Here is a 16,247-nt window from a genome sequence, read left to right on the forward strand (position 1 = left end):
AGTGCTTTGAATACAGCAGGAAGAGCCCTGATGACATTGAATGGAACTGAACCAGAGTCAACCAGAGTAACAGTCATGGGAACTTTCCTTCAGTTTTTGAAGAAGATACATAACACTTCACAGCAAAGCATAACTATTGAGGTAATTTATGAGCTTGCAAAGGACAGTGTCTTCACTGAGCACAGCCTGGAAAGATGGCTGCTCTTATCATTGGGGCATGGGAGTTGTTCTTTTATTTTTCTGCATGAGCTCTTTTTCAATCTTCTTACCCTTTGATCATCTTTCCTTAATCTTGAAACTTTTGGTGAATATTGTCTGATTCCTCTGGCAATTAACAATGTACACATTTACAATCTCTCTCCTACTGATTTTAACTGGTGGCTCTTTTTATTAAGCATTTATCCACTTTCTCAATTTTTAAGAGTCAATGCACGCAACACCAAACTAGATACCAAATGAGTGTTTTCTGATGTAACAAACATCTAACCGTTGTTTAGTTAATGCAAGAATCTCATTTCTGGACATGCTGTGACAAATTTTGTAGTGAAAACCAGTTCTCAAAACTGTAAGTTGGAAAACCTGGGTTGCAGCACTAGAGATGCTACTCACTAGCTATAGGACTTCTTCAAAGGCATTTAACAACTCTGCAAAGAGCCTCAGCTATATCTTCAGATAAACAAATAACAACACATAACCCAGCATGCACTGTAATTACTACTCAACCTGATATTCTTTGAGAATGCAAAGCCTTCTGTGGAGGAACACTACAGAGTGGTATAGAGTAGCTGTTGGTACAACTCACACTAGTAATAAATCCTCTTCATTTAGACCTCGAAGCAATTGACAATTACTTGGAGGAATAATTTCTATGCTTAATTAAGTATAATAAAGAAACACAACCTTTGGGATATTTAAAATAAAATATTATAAAAATGAGAATATTAGCAAGATCCTACTAAAAACAGGTCTTTCAATTTATTGAAAAATTCTAAACTTAAGACCTTTAGAAAATCAGCATTTGGAATCATTTAATCACAGATCTTGGACTGCTATGTACAGCTGGAACTAAAAGGAGAGGAAGATTAGACACAGGAAAGAAAATTGACTTACTTCTTTTACTTCAGGCTTGAAGTGTTATTTAAGTGGCTTAGAAATCTCTGCCCATTGTCTGTTAATCTTGATTTTAAAATGTAACGTTCAGCCCAAAGACAGATAACTTTCAATGAATTAGGCAACTAATCCATCCTTCAATGAGCCTACAAATAATCTCAGTCCATCTAGAATATTAAAGTAAAACCTATGCAAAAATTAATATGCTGGAAAAAAATCAATTCAATTGATTCATGTCACCTTACAGCAGAAAGAGAGAAAAAGAGTTTTATATTAAGATGAATTAACAGAATCTGAAAATGTATTTTAAAATCATGTACCTGACTATACTGCCAGCCAACTTCAATTTTATTCATAACCCACAATTTATGGATATTATCTGCTAGTTTTTCTCTTATCCTCTCTATGTGAGGAGGCAACAATACCTAAAATTTTAAAAAAAATCAGAGACATGGAAACAAGAAGCAACGTGCAGGGTCATAACACTGCCTCATAAGCAAATAAGATAAAACAATATAAATAGGTGTTTCCTAAAATACCTATTTCCACAGCCCTCTTTAGGTAAATCTGAGATTTTTTTTCTTAGTGAGTACTTAGGTTTTTGGGAGAATTAATGAGCAAAGTAAAAAAAAAATAGAGTGTTGATGGGAACTACTGAAGGATTTTAATTGACATGTGACAACCACCAAGGGGTGCATTATTTAAAAAGAGAAATCACTCCAATGCTCTTACATCAACCTGGCTGGTGTTCACAGGCCAGGGGGATGGCATGCCAGTGCCTAAGTTATATTCCATGGGCTCTTTGAGCCTATGGATATCTGATTGCAGTAATTTGTGTTTTCCCTTACCTGTACTCTGGTCTTTTCAAGAATAAAAAGCATTTACCTGTTCTCACTACAAGCAGAAGCAGGAGCAGGAGCAAGAGCAAGAGCAAGAGCAAGAACAGAAGTCTTGCTGTGAGCAGTATAGAAACCTAAGTTTGTTAGTCTCAGGGCTTATATAGCACTTGATTCACTGCCATTGGTCCATATTTATGCTAATTAGGATTTGGAAGAAGTACCAATGTTACTGGTTTGAAACTCAAGCTAAAGAAGGCTTGGATGTACTATAGGATGCTATTGGTCAACTTTTGGAGTCTCCATTCAGTTCTATCCCACTTCTATTTTCTCCTGCTGGTCCAAGAAACAGGAGGCTGAGGTCCTGGGATGGGGCTGCAGAGTTGCATGGAGTGGGGTTTGGCAATAGGAGTTAGTACCATGCCCAAGCCTGGCCACAGAAGGGTGACAGTTCAGCGTAACTTGACTCACAACACCTAAGGACCCCCAATCTGCATGGAAAGCTCCAACTGTTACAGGTCCTGCTTGACACAGGCACTCTGACCTACCCTGGTCACCACTCCATTTGCCCCAATTTATCAGTTGTTGATGCCCTGTCCTGTATGTACACTGCTAATGTCTACTCTAGCCTGAGTCTCACCTTCTTAGTCTCCTAATAGCAACTTGGATGAACATACCATCTTAAGCAGGGTACAATTCACCAATCCTTTCCTTGATTATTGTGGTGGTATTCCATCAGGAGTTTCTCCTGCAGTTTTGTTTTTAGAAAGGTCATTGTTTTACATTTCACCTGAGAACCAGAACTCACCTGTATTGATCTCTGTGTGGGATGGGAGGAAGGAGCCAAGGGTTGTCTCTCCACCCTGGGTAGCTGTCCAGCTGACCCTGCACTAATTCCAAACTGAGAATCCACTTCCCTGCAAGGTCAGCCACTGATGTGTCAAGAAACTAACTCAAGGATCCGCTTCAAAATTCTGTTCTAGTGGGTCTATTTTTCTATCTCTGTGATAACATAAAACTGTCTTATTCTAACATTAAAGAAAGTCTCAACATCTGGTAGACAAAGATTCCAAATTTGTTTTTCAATATTATATTTGTAATAGTACACTTCCTCATTTCCTGTGATGCCCACAATCATATCTACATTTAAAGAGACTACACTATAATTTTATAAATCCAAATGTCAATTTTCACATACGAGAGAAAGCCCACTGAAATTTAGATTGAAACTGCAGTCATCTATAGGTTAATTTGGAAAGAAGTGCTATCTTTGTAATGCCAAGCCTCTTGATACATGAACATAGATGGCATTTCTCCAATATTTAAAATCATCATTATTTCTCTCAAAATGCTTTCAATTTTCTGTGTAAAGATTTGCACATCTTTCATTGGAATTATTTCCAGATATATGATGTTTTATTATACAACTTAAGTGGATTCATTTAAAAAATTTTATTTTATAATTACCTTTTGCTAACATATAAAAAGGTAATGGTAATTTATGTTGAGCAATGTTTTTGCTTTACTAACTTTTAAAAAAATAGTTTTGTAGTTGTAGATGGACTTAATATTTTTATTTTATTTATTTATATGAGGTGCTGAGGATAAAACCCAGTGCCTTACACATCAGGCAGGCACTCCACCACTGAGCTACAACCCCAGCTCCATCATTTTTTAATTCTAAAAGTGTCCATTTTTTAAAAAAAATATTTTTAAGTTGTAGATGGATACAATACCTTTATTTAGTTTTTATGTGGTGCTGGGGATCGAACCCAGTGCCTCATGAATGCTAGACGAGTGCTATACCATTGAGCCACAACCCCAGCTCTAAAAGTGTTCACTTTTATTACTTGTTTTCAACATTGTATTGAGAGAATTCAAGATTTCATTGGTTTTCCATTCTGCTGATATTTCTTTCTGTTTAATCAAATTTTCTTAATTTACTGACATACTAGTATTACAGTGAATGGGTGTTATATTTTTAAAAACATTTTATGGTAACATTTTTTAATTCCTCTCTGAACATGGTGACACATAATAATTGGTTTTGTAAATATATAATTGATTTTTGAATACCAACCTCATTGTAATATTTGATATATTTATGGATTTGATTTGCTCTTATTTTCAGGAGTGTTTGTGCATCTACTTCCATGATGAATATTATAACTTTTTCTTTTCTTGTGAAGTCTTTGTATGTTTTAGAATCAGGGTTCAAAGTGGACATCATAAAATCAGCTGAAACTTCGTCCTCAGAGTTTAAGATTGGTATTAGTGTTTCCTTAACTATTCAGTAGAACTGTCCAGGCGTTACCTGGGCCTGACTTCTTTGTGACAGTAATGCTTTTAATTACCATTTAATTTTATTTAATAAACAGTTCATGTTTCCCACTTCTTCTGAAGAGAGAATAAACTATTTTTTTCCAGGAAATTTCAGTATCAGTGGAATGATTTTGATACCTTATGTCTCTTTGAAGTTCATTAAATTGTTTTCTTTATTATTTCTTCTTTCTACACTTTTGGGTGTTTAATATTTACTTTCTGCTATCTTCTTGAAATACTTTGTCAATTATTCAGTCATTCTTCTGTGTTTAGGGCCCAAAACAGTATAAAAAATATTTAATGCATCTGTAATTTTAGATATGTCTCATTTTGCCATTATTATTCATTTTAAAATATTCTATAAATTTCCATTGTAATTAACTCATTTTTCATAGATTTATGGGTTTTTATTTATCTTTTGTTATTGGTTTCTAGTTTAATTTCATAATGGTCAGAATATACTACTAAATTATTTCAAAACTTTGAAATTTATACTTGGACCATGACCAATTTTGGCAAATGATCCATCTGCACTTGAAACAGTTGTGTACTTTGTCAATAGCTGGTGCAGTATTCTGTACATTTATCAATCATACTGTTCAGATTCTGCATCCTCATTGACTGATACGATTGCTTATTGTAATATTTGAGATATGTATGGTTACATTGTAAATTGGTTTATTTTTCCTTATACTTATTTTCCATTTTGGGCTTTACAAATTTAAAAGCCATGCCATTAGATACATATAAATTCATAATTATTTTAGTTTTGTTATAAACTCCCCAATTTCATCATAATGAAATGTCCATTTTCATTTCTAGCAATACTTCTCACCATGATTTCTTTTTCAGGTACTAATATAAATGTATTCAGTGTCTTTTCCATGGAACTTGGTCATACGTACAACTTTGCCAACCTATTACTTTTGCCCTTTCCGGGATACAATCTCAAGGTATGCTTCTGGAAAACAGCACACAATTGTTAATGGTGTTTACTCAAGTGAAAAATTCATGAGTTTGTCTCCTCCTTCTGTGCTGGGAATGGCTCAAACCCAGGCCTCCCACAGGTTAGGGAAGCACTCTATGCTAACCTACACCCAGCCTGGTGTGTGTAAGTGTGTGTGTGTGTGTTTATGTGTATGTGTGTGTGTGTGTGTGTGTGTGTGTGTGTGTGTGTATATATATATACACACACACACACACACACACAGAATAGTATAATAGTATAAATGTTTATTTTCTGTGTGATTGACTTTGCTGTCCTGTTTTTACAATATAGAAAAGTATATCTGAACAGCTCTAGTAAATATAATATTTGTACTTTGGGACATAAACAGAGCTAGAAAATTATATGCCTAAACCTCCCCAAATAGTCTTTTAAAATTGTTGAATTAATGTGACTATTAATCTTGTTCAGCAATTTGATGCAAATACCTAAATATATAAAGGTTTTTTAGTGAGTACTAAATGGGAAGAAAAAGGCTTAGTAGATAGCTTCTTGAAAATAAAAAACTAGAAGCATTTGATTACAAACAAGACATTCTTAAGTAATGCCATCATACACACTCTACAATTATATTCAGTTTCACATTTTTTGCACACTGTATATAAATACACATCACAATGATGAAATTAGCATTAATACAGAATACATACAAAATGAACAAAGTTTAGATTTAGATCAAAAACTTAATTGCAATCTTTTGAAAAAAAACTTGATTAGATATTATTTAATCTCTGTGCTAACTTACATTTATACAAATTTTAATTACACATACTAGATTCAGCTGGTAAGAGTGTCTGCAGTATCTACATTTAAAGAGACTACACTATAATTTTATAAATCCAAATTTCAAAAGAAGGGTACTTTAATAAATAATGGAATCCTCTTCTGGATTACTTAATTGCCATTACCTATATCTTGCATTTTCATATGAGCGTATATATACACTTAATACATACAACCATGGAGTCCTTGTAGGAAAGTAATGATCATAGAGTAATAATTACTGAGGATTAAAGTACCTAACAGAATGCTTGAATACCATCATGTCTTCTTTCTTGTCATAAAATTGGAGTACTATTTTAAAAAAGGCTCTTAAATTCACAATTTTTAAATTACTGAAAATGATTTAGGTTGTTTTAGCAGTTATATAAAAACACAGATACCTTTAGCTTACCAAATCACTGGCTAAAAATAATGGCATATTAAAAATCCCTTATAAAAACAAATCCCACTACAATTTTGAATGCTTTGTTAGGCAGTCCATTTGAGTAAAAAAGTAAGACTCATGTATTGGTTTGAAACTTTTTAGTTCAAAAGTCTACAAAGAGAACTGTATTGATGAAAAGTCTTTCCCTAAACTCATCTGTTACATCTTTTATATTCCTTATTTCTCCATCCAAGTCAAATTTTATACTTGATAGTTATGTGAAGATCTATGTTACCACTACATAATGTTTAATTCTATTCACACATACTTCATTTTAACAATACCCAGTAATCACTTCAACAATTTATTATTTTAAACACATACCACCTCTGAAAGACAATGGAGAGATCCCTAAGCATGTTAGCCATTCCTCATTAAAGAAAAACTTCCCCTCCTCTGAAGATAACTTACTGTACCTTAATATTTTGTGTGTTTTTGAAAATATAACCTCTTAATTTTAAAAATGTGCCTGGGGATTTCTTCCCCTTCTGATTTTCCAAAGTAAAAATAGCATATTCCTGAATTCACCCTAAAAAAGCTAATTTTTCTTAAAAAAGATATTGCTTTTCTAAACACAAGATGTCATTTAAATATGTTCCATAATTTATTTATGTAGACAATCTGTGTTTATTCTAAATCTAGAACCAAAGAATGACTGGGCAATACCAATACTGCTTTGGCTGTTTCTACCGAACAAAGTCATACTACGCTATACTTTAAAAATTATATTAATTTATAAATGTTCTTTGTCAATAGAATCAGAAGAATAGGGCATTTGATTTTTAAGACACTTAAGGAAATTAAGAATCTATATAATACAGTAAAGAAAAAATTTAAAAAAATTTCAATTTAGAAGGGGCATAGAATTAACTAAGATTTAAAATGTCTCATTTCCTCATTTAAAATTTCTTCTCTTTCAATATTATAATTTCAGGTTTCTTTTAAAAAGGACTGAATTATAATACAGTAATTGTTAAACTATATTCCAGAAAGTCAAGCATCCTTAACATTTCTGTACAGGTCCATTTATCAGTCTTGTGCAAGAATTAGCAATTCATGGTTCGGGGATCACTTTTTGCTTTTCCTGCAGAGTTGATGTGCACATCAAACATCGTCCCAATTCCTCAAGAATCATCCACTCTGTTGCTGCCTTTGATTCTCTTTTCTTGTCTGCCTGCTCTGCCTTGGTGTGAAGCCAATTCCTACTTTCTTAGTTATAAACGTAAATGGCAAATTTCCTCCTCCACTATTCAAAGCCAGTGTTGGCCTAGTAAGCAAGTCTGAAATAATCCGAGAAGATAATTTAGTCTTCCTGCTGTTTGCTGCACTCTTACTTCAGCTTCACCTGCCAAATGCATCCATGCCTTTCTTTCTGGGCTTTCTTCAAAATTCTTACAGCCAACACATTTACATATTGAGGAACACATTATTTTTGCCTCATAGCACTCAGTAGTTTTTAAGACATCCTGACATTGGCAATTACATCCCTTGCTACGACATCGATATGCTTCTCCTCCTTTCCTTTCCCTATCTTAGGCTTAAAATCTTCCGTATTTCTGTCAAGACATGCCTTTATTGCTTTTTGCCTTTCATTTTCATGTTCCAAATTGTTATAACAATTAGTACAACTGCAATTGTTATAAAATTAGCCATTTACAAAGCAATCACAGTATAATTTCAAACAGTGATCTTGTACAATTACAGGGCTTTCTGGGCCAACTGGCAGATACTGATGGGATTATGCCATTGAATGGAAGACTTGCCTGGGTGTGGATACCATATGTTCCAGTAAAATTAAAGCTGACTGCTATACACACATATGAAAATTGCTGTGGCTGAGAAATGTACTGAACTGGAAGCACTGCATAACCCACAATCCCTGTTCCTGGAGCTGGTGCCAGGACAGTACCTGGTGGCAGGTTAGGGAGGTTGTGCTGGATCTGTGGCAGTGGGCTGGAAGGCATAATAAGCCATTGCTGTGGTTGGCTGTTAGTTACTATTTATGAAGCTGGGTTGATGGAACTGACATCCGCACTGAGATTGTATTAACAACCACTGGCTTTGCTTCCTAAAGAGGCTTAATGCTTGTACTGGGATTCTGACTGGGTTAAGATACTGACTGTTGTGGCAGTAACCAATCAGACATAATGAAACTTCCTTCCAGGTACTTGAATCTGCTGGGCATTTGCCAGCATTTCCAGAGGGATTGGGAGCAGTTTACAGAGGAATACTTGTTTTTTTTTTAAAAAAAATATATATATTTTTTAGTTGTAGTCAGACACAATACCTTTGTTTTTATTTATTTATTTGTATGTGGTGCTGAGGCTAGAACCCAGGGCCCCGTGTGTGCTAGGTGAGTGCTCTACCTTAGCCACAATCTCAGCTCTGGAATACTTGTCTTAAATTCTGATGTGCTCACTTCTCCAACAGTGATGGTCTGAACAGCTGATTTCATTGCCTTATATGGTGATTTCAAAGGTGAGATGGCTATTTTATTTGGCATCTGCATTGTAGAATTAAAAGTTGATGCAATAACATCACTTTCAGATATTGTTATGGTCTCTGATGGAGTTCCAGGGGTAGACTGTGAAAGAATCCTACCTGCAATGACTGATGTGATAGGAGTTGTCTGTTCTATAACTGCTTTACTTTTAATTGGTTTTGCAAAGATCAACTTCATGATTACTGGACCACAGGTTGGTGTTCCAGGCTTCTTAGCAATTTCATCTGGCACCTCCTCTATGATCATTCTCCTGTAATATATGGATATTTTGGAGAAAGACAGTTTGTTAAAGAAGTAAACCAACTGCCAGTTAACAAAGAATTAAATGAAAGCCACACTGTGCACTTTCATTAAAACATTTGCATGGGGGTAAATCAATTATATTTTAACAGGCAATCAGTTTAAACCTTGAAAGTGGAAAGGGAAAGAAACATTTAACTAGAATTTGTTAAACTATAAACCAACATTTATACCTACTCACATAGGCTTTGCAATGGTTACTTGTATTGCTTTCTGTCTAATAACCAGTATTCTCATTAGTTAACATGCTACTTTTCCTTTATTTACCATTTTTCATCTTTACATGTATTTTATTTCTTTAATTTTTTTATGGTTGTAGCTGGACAACATGCCTTTATTTTATTTATCTTTATGTGGTGCTGAGGACTGAACCCAGCGCCTCACATGTGCTAGACAAGCACTTTACCACTGAGTTACTGCCCCAGTCCCTTACATGTGTTTTCAAATTGCAGAACTATAGACTCACTGGACCTCCAACAGAGTAGTCTCCTAAGTGCTCTCAGGTATAGGCTGAGTAATTTTAAAATGGAAAATTCAAAAGTACTAAATAAATTAGTACACTGGTACAGCAATGATATAAGAGAAATTATAAATAATTAAGTAGCATCTCTGTGTACTGGAATATTGATTTTGCTTTCTATTTTAAACTGCATGAGACTGCAAAATCCTTCCTGTTATCACTTTGAGAAATTTACCATAAATTTAATTAAGCAAATGAAGTCACAAATGGAAGTTCAGTAATTTATTAAGACATTGGCCCTATTTTCTGGCTTTACTGTGGCTTTTTAAAAAATTAACCAGGTAAAACTCCCTTGTTTCTCAGATGATGAACAACGAAGCAGATTTAGTAGAGTAATCTTAGCACTCTTCCACACTAACACATGTGGACCTGATTCAAGGAAAGACCTTATAAGTTTTATTTGCAAATATGATTATTTTTTAAAAAGTTTAAGCAAGACAACAAAGGACTATGATCTACCACTTTCTAAATAATTCCTGTTTTAGAACAGGACAGCTCTTAGAATACTAATTAAATGCTATCTGAATTTGCCCAAACACTCAGGAAAACATGTATACTCATAATTCACTGTAACTAATAATTCCTCAAAGCACAGAATATGCTAAAATGGTTCATGCATAAATTTCCAAGTTAACAAATTCAAGTGGATGGATACTAATAATATAGTAGCTCTCTCCCATGTAGGCTACTTATGAGAATTAATAAATACAATCAAATACCACAAGTAATTTCATATGAAGGGAATCAATAGTCAGGAAAAGGATGAACAACTTCTAGAAGGAAAAAAAGCAATGAGGGAGGACCATCTTATTACTAAACATTGGAACATTTCTAAAATGTCAGATCATTAAAATACAGCAGTTGACAATAACAGACACGCTTGTGTGACAGAATACTTAGTGCACAATATCAGCGTGAGAAGGGGAGTGAATTTACTGTACAATTTAAAAGGCATCACAGTAAATATAAAGGGGATTATCAGTCATGAATAATGATGGGATTATTATTAATAATAATAATAATAATTATTATTAATAATAATAATAATTATTATTAATAATAATTTTCCCGGTGGCATGACCATTGGGAAAAATCAACTGAAAATACTAATTTCAATAATCCTCAAAACATATTTACAAAGATTTAAGACAAAAACAGAGAAAAGGAGAAAACTCCTCAAAGAATATAAATTACAACACCATGCTTTAAGAGAATAATCTTACGGGGCTGGGGATATGGCTCAGCAGTTGAGCGCTCACCTAGCATGTATGAGGCGCTGGGTTGGATCCTTAGCACCACATAAAAATAAGTAAATAAAATAAAGGTGTTGTGTCCAACTCAACAAAAAAATTTTTTAATAAGAAAATAATCTTATAAAAATGGTTACAGCAGTTTTCCTTACTTCTTAGCTTCTGCTGGATCTCTAGCTCACTTAGTCTTACATTCAAAACATAAATTACAGGTCCCACAAGATTTACTAGGCTTATAAAAAACCAGTTAAGACAATGTTGGGGTGTAAACTAATCAAAAAAGTCAGTAAGAGTATAAGTTATAGGTTATAGATTAGTAAAAAATTATAGATTATAGATGTAAGATTTTTGACTCCATTTTGCTGCCATATATATATATAAAACTGTTACAAAAGCTGTTTCTGAGAAACTGAAATGAAAGATGTCTTCTTTCAAAAATTGTTTTCCTATACTCCACAGAATGTACCCAACTCAGGATATGGCAGTGGTCGTGGTGAGCTACATCCTGGGTTTGAGTACATTCATGGGTCTACATGACTTTAAAATAGATTATCACCCCCACTCAGCTAAAACTTAGGATATGGTTGTCCAACACTTGTTCAGATCCAAGATGTGATTAAGCTAAATGCTTTCTTTAGCCTCTGTAACTTGCTTGCTTGCATGATGCTGAGAAAAGCCCCTGAGTTTTTTTTTTTTTTTTTTTTCATCATTAAATTCCCAAGACACAGGCCAGGAAATTGTGATTCTCCAACAGAGCATCTGTCTCTATGGGTGGGAGACAGTCCCTGGACAGGTAAATAAAGCTCTCTTTTGTTTGAATTAGGACTTAACATCTTTTCTGAGGTGGCTCCCCAAAACAATAAGAGAAGAAGAAGTGTCTTTTTAAATCCAAACTACTTGGCTGGCTATCGTATCTGTTTTCAGCTGGCTTTCTTGACTAGTTCCTCCCTAATGTTACAGGAAAGAAAGACAAAAATAGATACCAAATATATAAGCTTTCTTTAAAAAAATTTTTTTTTGAGAATTTCACAGGTTTCCACATTGTTTATATATGAACTGACTTATATCTGAGCTAAAAGTACACTCTGACCTGATGAAGAAGTTAGTATTGTGGCTATTTAAGTTTTTTTTTTTTTTAATATTCTGTGTTAGTTAATGTATTTTTCTGATCAGTCTTATTTTATCTAACTCTAAAGGTTTATACATTCTTTGTCCAAAGGCCAATTTATCCAGGGTTAACCCTCAAATATATTCAAAAAATTTCTTTTAATAAATGCTTAGGAGAATATAAACATGGCGATGATGGGAATAAATCTGGTAACCATCAAGGACAAATAAAACCTTTTGATTTAAGTGTCCATCATGGCTATTAGATTTTATACCTGGCATTTTCAATTATACAGGCCTGTCGTCTATATATTATGTACTTGGTAGCAAACTGGCATTTAAACAAATTAGCACTCATTAATTAAAATTTAAACAAGTAAATGGAGCCAAATAATTCAATTCAAATCAATTAATTACATAAAAATATAGATATCTTTAAAATTCTAACTCACAAATTTTTCTAGATGGCCAGACAATAAAATATTTATTTCTAAAAAATGTCTAAAATGTAATATAACATCCCTTGCTTCTAAAATTTTTCAACAGAGAAGAGATAATTAATATTGCTAATCACATTTTTCTGATATTCTTATTTTATGATTAAAATAAGTAAATTAAATTTAAAATAATTGGGATAAATCATCATCAATATGGTTTCTTAAATAAATTAGAAATTACAACTGACACCCAATTACTTTCTCCTTTTTCTTTCCAATTGTTAAACAACAGGATACTGCCCCAAATCTCTCCATAGCAAGCTGAATTAACTCCATTATCCTGGCACTGGGATTAATATCTACTACTTTAAACATTGTTACAGATTCATAATATACGGCTAAAACCTGTCCCTTATATTTATGTAGCTGTGTTATCCCCTCTTTTGGATTCCAATTTACTCTCTCTTTTTTTAACCCTTCAAACTCTTTCACTGCATCATATGTCCCACATCTTCCTTGCTCATATGTACAGCCACAACAAGATTCCTGGACCTCTGACAGAGAATAACACCCACACGGATACACTGTGAGATCCCTTTATCCTTTATTTTCAGATGCTGTAAAATCTCATGGATTTTTCATCAAAATGCACAATCACTAAAGAAGATTTTTCATTTCTTCCCAACAAGCTCATGCCATTGTCATTAACTGTTCTCACTGAACACCCTTCTGGGCCCTTATGTGGGAATCTGAAAATCCATGAGGCCTACATTCTAATGCACTTTGGCAAATGCATGTTACCAATTACCCTCATTTTCATCCTTACTTCTTTCTTCATATTTCCACTGATACTCATTCTGGGTTTACTACCACCTATTGATCTAAAAACATATCTGCTTACATTTCTCCTTTATTACTCTGCTTTGACACTATGGGCAAGCCTACGTATTTAAAGACAGATAAGTCCCTGAATATATAACCTGTGCTTTTGCACAATTTTGTACTCATTGGAATATAATTTAACCCATGGAATTCCCCATTCTACCACACGTCTTCATTGAATGAGCACATCATACCCTCAAGACATGCCTCTTAATACAAAAATAAAAAAGGGGACCTATCCCAAAGCAGAATACAACTCTTAATTTTTTAAAAATAGGCATAAAATAAAGGATATAAAGGCTATAAAGGGACAATGGAGACTGAGTGAACTTAAAATGTGGTTTTCAATTTTGAAAAGTTTTCCGAGAACTAGATTTATTTTATATTTGAAATCTCCTGTTTACATAGTTGTGTTTTCTTTTTTACTCTTAATATGCTCTATTTATTCTTCTTTTATGGAAAATATGATTTTTTTATTATCATCAATGCCAAATAAGACTTTAAATCAATTAAAATCTTTCATTAAGCATAAAGTTATTTTCACATTTGCTACAATCATAATAAGTACATTTAATTGTATCAAGGCACAAGCTCTGTTTAGATTTTAAAATATCCCTGACTGCAAGATTATGTATATAATATTCCCACTGTTTCTTATGTAATAGTAAATTAATGGAATTAAGTAACTATCTAGAATAAAATAAAATGGAAATAATTTACTCATAAGATTCATATTTAAACCATCTTTATTTACAAAATACTATTCTAAGAATTGTAATTCTGTTAAGCTTCAATTGGAGCAAAAGTATAATCATTTGAGTAAAAGCAGAGATATATTACTTTTGAAGGCAGATAAAAACTATTGTCAGGTTTCTTGTTGTGCTTCTGGATGTTCAGTAGCAGGCTCATTTGAAGGTGGAATCAACCCTGAAGGGAACTCACTTCTACTTTCAGAATGCAGGGGAGAAAGAAGGGGGAAAATTCAGCTCTTGGGGGAAGATAATGAGGAAAACACCACGGTCCCATTGGGAATGGAGGGCGTGGTGGGCCCCGGTGGAAAATATTCTCCAGATGCTCCATACGTGTTTCTTGGAGGAGGTAGAGGAAAAGAAGGTCCTCTTCTCATGAACTGACGCCTTGGATCCACTGGAAACAATGGACCTCTGATTGCAGAAGGATCTTTTTCTACTAGTTTATATTCAAACTCATTTTCAGTTAATTTTTGTCTGTCATGGGCATTTTGTTTCCTTAAATAATTGAGGTATCTTTCAGCACTCTGAGCTGCCAATTCATTACCATGTGCTTTCTTCTCATAGTACATAATCGGCCCCTGATAAGAATGAATAGTTCTCTCCAATTCTTCTTCAAGGTCTTTGACTTGCTTTCTATAGGTCTCCAGCTGTTCAGTTGCATGGCTGATGTTTTTCTCCATTTTGTAAAGTTTCTCTTCTCTCTCTACCCGGAAATTTTCCTTTCCTATTAATTTCCTTTGGAGTTTCATTACATTTTCTTGATGTAGTTCAGTCATGACTTTGAGTTTCTGCTGAAGATTCTGATTCTCACTTTTAAATTGTGTATTTTTTGACTGCAAAGATGCTTGTTCTGTCTTAAGATATTTAATATGTTCTATAAGGTCTTCCTTGTTTCAATTAATTCAGAAAATAAAGTAAAAATTTGATCTCTTTCTCCTTGTCCAACACTCTTCATTTCCAATTCCAAGTTACCATCATCTGTAAAGACTTCTTCAAACACAGAAGCCCAATCTTTCATCTGCAGCAAGTGTTCAGTCAGAGACTTAATGTGATTTTCTTTATCTCTTAGAACTTGTTCTGCATGGACTTTGGAGTCTTCAAGTGTTGTTTTCTGTTTATTAAGGCCCTTCACTTTTTCTTTCAATACTTCAGCTTCATATAAAAGCTGTTTCTGACTTTCCTGAAGTTGGGAATTTTCATTCAAAGCCACTTTTATTGCTACTGTAACTTCTTCATTCATTTGAAATATTCTCAAGACTGTTTTAGCTTCAGGTATTTGTGATTTGAGGGATTTTGATTCATCTTCTAGGGACTTAATCCTTTTTGATATATCCACCATCAATTCATTCTGTTGAGAATGTTTAGTTTTATCTTCTTTTATCTCTTTTTCTAGAAGGAGTATCTCATCCTCAAGTTTAGATATGGACCTATCCAGGTTTTCATATATTGCTTCCAAATTTTCTGCTTCTATTGAATCCTTCACCAAAATGGCATCCTTTAAATATGACTCTAAGCCTTCATAGTCTTTTTGAACAAGGCTAACTTTTTCAAGTAGTTCACATTTTTCTTCAATTAGTCCAGAAAGTTTTAGAGCAAGCTTTTCTTCTCTTCTCATGTAATGCCTGCTTCTCACAGACTGAACTTCTCCACAAAAACAAGAGAACAACAAAAAATACAATAGCTGTATTACCAACTCCCACAGACAGCCATAAAGACTAAGGTGTGTTTCCATGTCTTCAGACAATGCACACCACAACCCTGCTTACTTCTTCCAGGACCACCCCCATGTAGGGATGAGGGGCAGCCATTGCACCTCCATCACACTAAGGTTACTTTGGCTATTCCCTCCACAACCACACCATGCCCAGACATGCCAAAACAGACTGGACTCTCAGGCCTTTGGTCAGGAACAGACCTGCACCAGGCAACAGAGCAGACCATTGTGAACCAGCAGGTGTGGGGGAAGGGGCTTTGAGCATGGGCATGGGGAGCCCTGGTCATGGGCTCCCAGTGAC

General features: G+C 34.2%; 2 pseudogenes; both read right to left on the bottom strand.

Annotated features, from left to right (window-relative positions):
* Positions 1 to 7,527: 7,527 nt before the first annotated feature.
* On the bottom strand, positions 7,528 to 9,230 carry LOC143412032 (protein lin-54 homolog pseudogene; annotated as a pseudogene).
* A 5,232-nt stretch (positions 9,231 to 14,462) lies between these two features.
* Positions 14,463 to 16,040, bottom strand: LOC143412033 (melanoma inhibitory activity protein 2-like; annotated as a pseudogene).
* Between the last annotated feature and the right edge of the window lie 207 nt (positions 16,041 to 16,247).

Source organism: Callospermophilus lateralis, chromosome 13 (assembly GCF_048772815.1).
Source record: "Callospermophilus lateralis isolate mCalLat2 chromosome 13, mCalLat2.hap1, whole genome shotgun sequence".
NCBI lineage: Eukaryota > Metazoa > Chordata > Mammalia > Rodentia > Sciuridae > Callospermophilus > Callospermophilus lateralis.